This window comes from Hippichthys cyanospilos, chromosome 5 (genome assembly GCF_059441005.1).
Source record: "Hippichthys cyanospilos isolate Australia breed blue-spotted pipefish chromosome 5, RoL_Hcya_1.0, whole genome shotgun sequence".
In the NCBI taxonomy this organism is placed as follows: domain Eukaryota; kingdom Metazoa; phylum Chordata; class Actinopteri; order Syngnathiformes; family Syngnathidae; genus Hippichthys; species Hippichthys cyanospilos.
This window is the reverse complement of record NC_142373.1, coordinates 26213967-26221845: the sequence shown is the minus strand read 5'-3', so window position 1 is coordinate 26221845 and position 7879 is coordinate 26213967. Positions and strand designations below refer to the sequence as shown.

At 39.1% G+C, this 7879-nt stretch overlaps 2 long non-coding RNA genes across 2 annotated transcripts; one reads left to right on the top strand and one right to left on the bottom strand.

The window, feature by feature from the left end:
* The first annotated feature begins 977 nt into the window (after positions 1-977).
* On the top strand, positions 978-7258 carry LOC148424140 (uncharacterized). Its single transcript, XR_015865747.1, has 3 exons — positions 978-1076; positions 6618-6726; positions 6863-7258. It is a non-coding gene; the product is annotated as an uncharacterized LOC148424140 (long non-coding RNA).
* Positions 2141-7554, bottom strand: LOC148424139 (uncharacterized). The gene is made up of 3 exons (XR_015865746.1): positions 7413-7554; positions 6606-6702; positions 2141-2589 (listed from the first exon to the last, which is right to left on the bottom strand). It is a non-coding gene; the product is annotated as an uncharacterized LOC148424139 (long non-coding RNA).
* Positions 7555-7879: the final 325 nt, after the last annotated feature.

The following is a 7879-nucleotide window of genomic DNA, read 5'->3' as shown; positions in this document are numbered from 1 at the left end:
CAATACTGGTAAGTAGAATTTGTCTATTGTGTTTTCAGTCATTGTTCAAATATAAGCCATAGATTTAAAAAAAAAAAAAAAAAATTACAAAAATGTCCCAATATATCACAATACGTATTGCATTACGCCTTTGCTCTATCTCAATATACTCTATCACAATACAATTTTAAGACCCAATACCCTGCACTCATAACTCCCAAAAAGACCAATCATTGGTCTGGTGAAAAAAGGAAACAGTCTTTAATCAGGATTTAGACACATATACACTTGGGGCAAACTTCAGTTCTCTTTGCGGCTTATTCCGTTTTAGTGCATCATAACCACTAAATGCTACTTCAAATGCTGCTCTGTGCTCTGCACTCCATTAATCGACGGGACTGTGTTGACCTCCAAACCCTACTGTGTTTAAAATCTGTTCTACAGCAGGCTGGAATACTAGAGTAATACAGTATGCCCCGTTTTTGGTCAGAACCTGAGCTCCGGCATTCTTGATGAGCACCAACTGTTTGTTTCTCTTCTGAAGGAGACCTTAGAAGACCATGACAATAATCACATCTACAAGAGATACTGTAAAAGCTTGGATGAACGTCTCCTAAGCTGCTTAGAAATGCAAACCACTTTGGTTTGACTTCAGAATGCCACACCCAAACAACAAGTGTTGGACCGGTTGCCACTGTCTGACTTTAGTTTGTTCCTTTCTTTTTTTTTTTTTTTAAATGTACCGACTGTACAGGTCTCCAACATGCACTGTACAGTATTCAGTAACTACGTTGAGTTGATTTCAACCTACGACATGGAGTCCATTTTAAGACTGACTTTATGATCAGAAGGAGGCAGCAGGGTGGGTAAAAACGTGCATCACAGTTCTGTGTGCTCAAAGTGATGTCAGTCAAAGTTGTAATGTGGCTACCAAAGCAGGCCGACTTAAGGGTTCACCAATGAGGAGCAAGTCCACTCCAAAGAGAGCCTTTTTAAATCCAGGGTAGGATTTTGTTTTGTTTCTTCTTTTGCCAGCAGGGATCACAAAGTAACATTTGTGACTACATCAAAGTTTATTCATCTTCTGCACAGCTAAGGTGACATAATCGTTACGTGCTTCAATTATTCTGTGATGGGTGTGGGCGGCATAAGCATTGACTTTACTGTATGCTGCTTTTCTGACTTTAATGAATAAAAGAACAAAGGCACTTGGGTCATTCAACGTCAAATTACATTTGCGGTCACTTCTATTGTTGAAAACATAGTTTCAAATTACAAAAAATCCAAAGATTAAGCCTCCCAGCGCAAATGTTTTTCGAGTTACAGCCTTTCATTTTGTGTGCTCTGTTCACTTTTGGGATCAGAGATGGCACACAAACTACTGGAACCGATTTGGAGGCTCTCATCTTTTTTTAAAGGGAGGTATTGGTCTGCAAAATGTATTATGACTCGGTCTATCAGATTCTGTTAGAATCTGAAGTCAAATTTAATTCATAGGTGTACTATTTAAGAGCTATTAATAGACTTTACACAACCAGGAGTTTTGGGGCCGATCCTAATCACCAATTTGATCAAAAGACATTATAATATGTCTATTTAAATAAAATGTTTCCTGCATATACTTATACTCTGTACAAAATATGCTTGTGTATACTGCGTATAGAGTATAAACAAAATTATATGGAAACAATGATATCTAGAACACATCTAAGAACGGACCAGGCATAGAACAAGGTGATTGCCCTTTTGCAACTGTTATTATGGACATGTAATCGTATTTGTGGTTTGTAAATATTTTTGCTACAGTAATGGCCGCATTTTACACGCTTGCTTCTCAAGGAACATGGTGCATTCAGGATACTTTGAAGTCTGTAATTTGTAAATGTACATCATTGACCTGCTCGTGAATCATTTCTCAATTATTATAAAGTTTTAAAATTCGAAAGAAGTCAAAATTGAAATTAAGATTTAAATTTTGGTACAATGTCTTTCAGTTTAAATTCAAACCAAGTCATATTTACATCAAGGATTGAAATTTATCGACCAACCTCGTGTCAGGAATAGACCATGGGAAACAGGTGGACAAAGGACCCAAGCAGATGGGAAGCTTGTACACTTCAAATAAGGTTTAATAACAAAAGGCACATGCACAGCATGGAAAATTGGTAACACAAAACTCAACCAAAATATGAAGTTCGAAAGGCAGTTCAAATAAGGGAGCGACACAAACATGGTCGTCGCAAAAAGCAAACAAAAATGGATGAGAGTAAAGTACAAATTAAAACTCGACTCAAAAACTGTTGGAATTCAAGAAACACAAGAACTAGACAGAGGAGAACGGAGTCTGCAGGAGAATGGCTGATAGGATAAAAGTAGCAACTGAAAATCAACAAGTTCAAATGACAAAAGTACAACCAAAACTACAAGGCACGCTAACTCGAGAGAATCACTGGAAACACCACTCGGGATAGGGAGACACACGGAAGGCAAAGAAATAACCCGGCGTGGTTCTCCTGCCACGGCCACACTTAAGAAGAGCTCTGATGACAAATGTGTGTCAGGTGTGCGGCCAGGGACTCTGCCCCCCTAGTCAAGTATGGTACTCTACCTCTGCAACAGGAACACACAGGACAATGAGTCAGGAACATGACACCTAGTGTATATAATTGAAAGTACAGCAAAAACCAACAACAGATTTTAACAAATGCTACAGTAAACTTTGTTAAAATAGAATGAACTTTTATGTAGCATCCGTTATCATCTCCTTCATATCGCAACCACTGCTATAACAGTCCATTTGTGCTAGAAAAGTCCCCTTTTTACTTTGAGTGTTAGTTTGTTTAGTTTCAACATGCCTGTTCTGTTCCTCTTCTCGGGTTTAAGAAGCCTTTTGTTTTCGCTTCTTTACTTTCTAGCTTATTTTTACGTGAGAGTCAAATAATACAGATTGCAGTTTACTTTGTTTTGGGTCTAAGATAGCACTTTTGTAGAAGGCATTTTAGAAGGGGGGTTTAAAAAAATAAAACACATCCAATAATCTTCGTAAGGACAGACGAGTCCACTGTGCAATTTTTCAGTGACATTAATTTGGATGGTTTAGAAATTTGGCCCACAACTTGATGATGAGGAAAAAAATGTTTTCCTCTTATTTGAGAACCATTGCACCATCCCAGCCAGGGGTGGCAAACCCGTTTAAATTTGTGGGCCACATGGAGGAAAATCTATTCCCAAGTGGGTCGGACCAATACAATCATGGTCTATTTTTAGATAACTTTAAAACAACAACTTCAAAAGTATTATTCTTTTTTAATATCATCCAAAATTAAAAATGTATATCATTAATAATCAGAAAATATCAACATTGTTATTAATCATAAAACAATTTGAGTTTTTCATTTATCAAAAAATTCAGATCATTTGTATACTTTACAAAACAATCTTGTGGGCCGCATTAAAGGCAGTTGAACCCAGATTAAACCTAAAACCGGCCGGAAGGCTATCTTTCTGACACCTCTGATCCAGTAGAGGCTATGTCTGTCAATCAAAACAAGCTTGCTCAAAATTGTCATTGGCGCAGCACCAACTCACCATAAGCAGTATTATGTTTCATGCTGATGAACCCCATTGCAAATTCCCCTGACAGCTCCTACAGCAAATGAATATGGTTGGCTTGACACAAGAAATAATGTTAGCTAATTTAGCAAGACCTTAACCCATTTAAGCCCAAATATTTCCTGGACATGAAAACACCCACATGATAAGCCAAAATGATTGAAAAATAATGTCTAGACACACGCAAACAAGAGCACTGAGCAAGTATCATCTCTTTCCCTTAGAATGCATTCTGCTACTGTTTTATTTAAATGATTTTATATCCGTCATATTTTAATGGCATTTACATCATATCCCATAGCAATTAACTCATCAAAGAGATGCTAACAGCACAAAAAAAAATTCAGAAGGTAAAAGCATGTTAAATCTGCACGCCTATTGCAGAAAACGCTTACACTTGCAACATTCGCTCACACAGTTCAGTAAGAAGATGCTTCAGGTCAATACCTTAGCCAATTTTTGATGAATTATTGATTACGTGTGTGTTTATGTAGTAAGCACTATATACGTAGTAGTGTGTGTAGATACTGTATATATACAGTATATAGGCTGAAACTCAAAAATATTCTAATTAATTCCAGGTTTTGTAATGAATCTAGAACACAAAAATGAAATGTAATGAATCTAGAAGATAAAAATGAAATAAAATGGATTTCAGTAGAGTGGAGTTCAACTTGTTATCAAATAAAAATCCAATACACACTCAACTTGAGACACATCCTTTAACGTCTACCACTAATAATGGTCTAATGTCCAGAGGAGTGATCCGCTTTTGGCACAACATGTGTAACAACACAAGCTATAAAATACAAAAATATATTGTCCAAAACCTGTTTATTTATTAAAAACTGCAGTATTCAGAACATGTACGGTATATGAACTGGAAAATGCAAATACATGGTCCAAAAGCTGGCTTGTTAATAAAATAACTTAGAGCTATCAACTCCAATACAGTACAGCACTGAACATAACTACAATGTTGTATAAAATACAGTGGAACCTAGCTAATTCGTGTTTCCAATATTGCGGATTTGTCACTTTGCTGATTTTTTTTCCATTACGCAGATTCGCAACTTCATAGATTTTTTTTTTCATTACTTATGTACGATTATATTATAAGAGAAATATAACGCTTCAGAAACCTGCCGCTGAGGCCGTGGCCCATCATTTGGGAGTGAACGAATCCACAGTTCATTACATTAAGATGGACGAGGCGAACATTGGGAAGACGGCTGCCATCATCTTTGGCAATTCAGTAAAGCCCGTTGTTACGGCTTGTCATAAAACGATTGTCCGTACGGAAAATGCTTTGTCAATCTGGCTTGCAGATTGCTGGAAGAAGAAAATAGTGAACCCTTTTCCTTTTAAGTCTTGCACAGCTGCGGACATATTAGTAGCAGCCCAGATGTTGAATTAAAGTCTAATCTGTACATCATCAAAGTTGATTACAATGGAGAGTTTACACTTGAAATATATTTGTATACTAAAAGCTTCTCTGCTTCTCTGTCTCTTCCTCCTGCCTGTGTGTTGACTACAACGTGTGCCGGGGTGTGTTTCATGAGTAACACAGTACGTCCCTGAGGAGTTTTGATCCACTCCCACCCCACAGGGACCTTCATGTCAGTCATGAGGAACCACACCCACAGAAAAAAGCACACTCACACACACACATTGTCGGGGCAGAGAGACACAAAGTAAGGAGCAGATGTTCGCCAGACCGAATGTCTTACCTAGATTTCTTTTATGATAAAATGGTCTTTCAAGTGTAAACTCTCCATTGTAATAATCTTTGATCATGTACAGATTAGACTTTAATTTGGGCCTCTGCTAATATGACCGCAGCTGCGCAAGACTTCAAAGGAAAGGGGGAACGGTTCACTTACTGTACAGTGTATAAGGTTTAATCATTTAAGATTTAAGTAAATATGTGTACTGCATAATATTTCTCTTGGCATGAAGACTTTTCACACACACACACACACACACACACACACACACACACACATATATATATACGTGTGTGTGTGTGTGTGTGTGAAAAGTGGGGGCGCTACTTTGCCGATTATCAGCTATTGCAGCAGGTTCCAAAACCTATCTACCACGATAAACTAGAGCTCACTGTACTTTAATTTTAATGTTGAGTTTTGTCCATATTACGAAGAAATGTGTCTTTTTAATTGTTGTGTTTGCTTTATGAAAATGCAAGAATGGATTCGTTGTTATTCAAAGTCTCATAGATTTGAGTGTTTCCGACTCAGAGCGTCTCCTGTTTGTCTTATACCTCTTATCCGGCTTCACTCAAACGGAGGCATTTCAAACTATCTTTCCCTGTTCTTTTTCTTATGGACGCCATGAACTACCCGACTAAGTGAATAACTTTAAAATTTTTCGTAATTACAGCCAAACTCATAACAATAAAGAGTCACGTACATGTCGCCATTTTGGATCAGATTATTCGGTTGAAAAAAAGAAGCGAACACTTTTCCGTTAAATCCAGCGAAAACTTCCTGTGTTTGCACTAATGCGGTCCTCAGAATAGCTTCCGGTTTCCGGCTACCAGAAGTTTCGTTGCAAGGAATCGATCGTTTATGTAGTTTAGTCATAGAAAATTGAATGTAAAGGCTTTTCCCCGAGTACCTTAGTACCCGAGTACCAGTGTACCTTACACTGAAAAGATGTCTGTGTACGACTTCTTTTTTCGAAAGAGGTCTCCACATGACCTCTTTTCATCTGTGAAGCCCTTTGAGACTTCGGTGATTTAGGGCTATACAAATAAAATTTGATTGATTGATTGATTGAATCAAGCCAAACATACCAACATGCATCAGGGTATTAGTCCCATCACAACTGTATGTAAGACCATGCATGTGTATGTGAATGTGTGTGTTTAGATGCAGCATGTTGCAAAAAATCACACTTGTGTGCATGTTCTTTGCAGACATAGTTTTTACAGGTGAATCACAAATAATTTCTATTTCTGTCTCTATTACTAGGACAGAGCTGACACTTCTTACTTTTACCATCAGGTGGTCTCACTGGGGTTGTGGATGTTGTTGTTGATGTTGTGCCAATGCTGGCTGAGGAGGATGCTGGTGATGATAGTCTCCGTTTCTGTGACCAGAGATAAAATGCTTGGTGAGCTCTGCACCTGTCTGACCAAGGCTGCAGCAGCAGGGTCTCCCGGAACCCTTTTACTTTGCTCAATGTGTGCCTTGGCAAAGGCATATCCTAGCTCCTCCAGAAACATTTTACGCTTGTTTTTTCTTCCTAGGTTCCACCCATGGAGAATGCGGGTCCACAACAAAAATGCAGCGTATGCAGACACATAGAGGATGTTGTAAAACACAAGCATTGGCCGTCTCCTGGTCATTCGCTGTCAGATGTAGGTGGCAGTCCGCTGGTCAGGTTGTCCACTCCTTGTTCTAGTCCATTATTATAATGGGCTTGTTGTCAGTCCCTGATGACACAGCTACATCTATGTGTAGCGTTGACGTCAGTCTTGTGGATTCAACATACCGCGTGCTTGTTAATGAATGAAACTGTTTCCACATCTGCACTGCGTCGTGGCTGTGTTGTTGCACCACGGTCCACCAACTTTACGCGGGATTTGTAAGCTCTGCTCTGCCACCATGGTCAATTCCACAATTCAGAAAGCGCCAAGCAGGGATAGGGTTAGGGTTGTGATCTACATCCAAATTTACAAAGAAAAAGCACTCCACATCGAGACGATTGTCTTTTACTTTGCAGATTGACTGGATGAACCCAAACGTGTTAAATGTTAGTGTAACGTGTCCGTTCAAATGAGTTTTCTATGTACTCACCCATTGTAAATGAAGCATACCATTAAGTGTGATCCATGCAAACTTTTAACAAAAGGAGCTTGTTTTGATTTCGGAAGTTTCGATTTTTATTTACTTTATTTAAATTGCGCAAATTGGTAGTTCCTGCTCAAGCGCAGTTAGACCCTCCAGGGACTCGTTGCGAGCACGGAGTCCCTGGAGGGTCAAACTGCGTTGAGGCACGTAACAGACTTAAGAACCATGCAGTGGCCGCCTGGCCGGGGGTGTGAAGCCTCATTGCTCTGCAGAGCGCAGCGGGGGCAGACACGCAGTACTTGAGATCCGCGGTGCATCACGTGCACGGATTACACAGAGCCTGCGTTGTTCCTGCATTTTGTCTCGCCACCCAGCAAGTGTGCGATTACCTATTGCTTCTCTGTTAGCTTCTGTGTAACCCGTAAGTTACAATACATTCATGTGTTTTTTTTTTCATGCTCGTCAAATAAAAG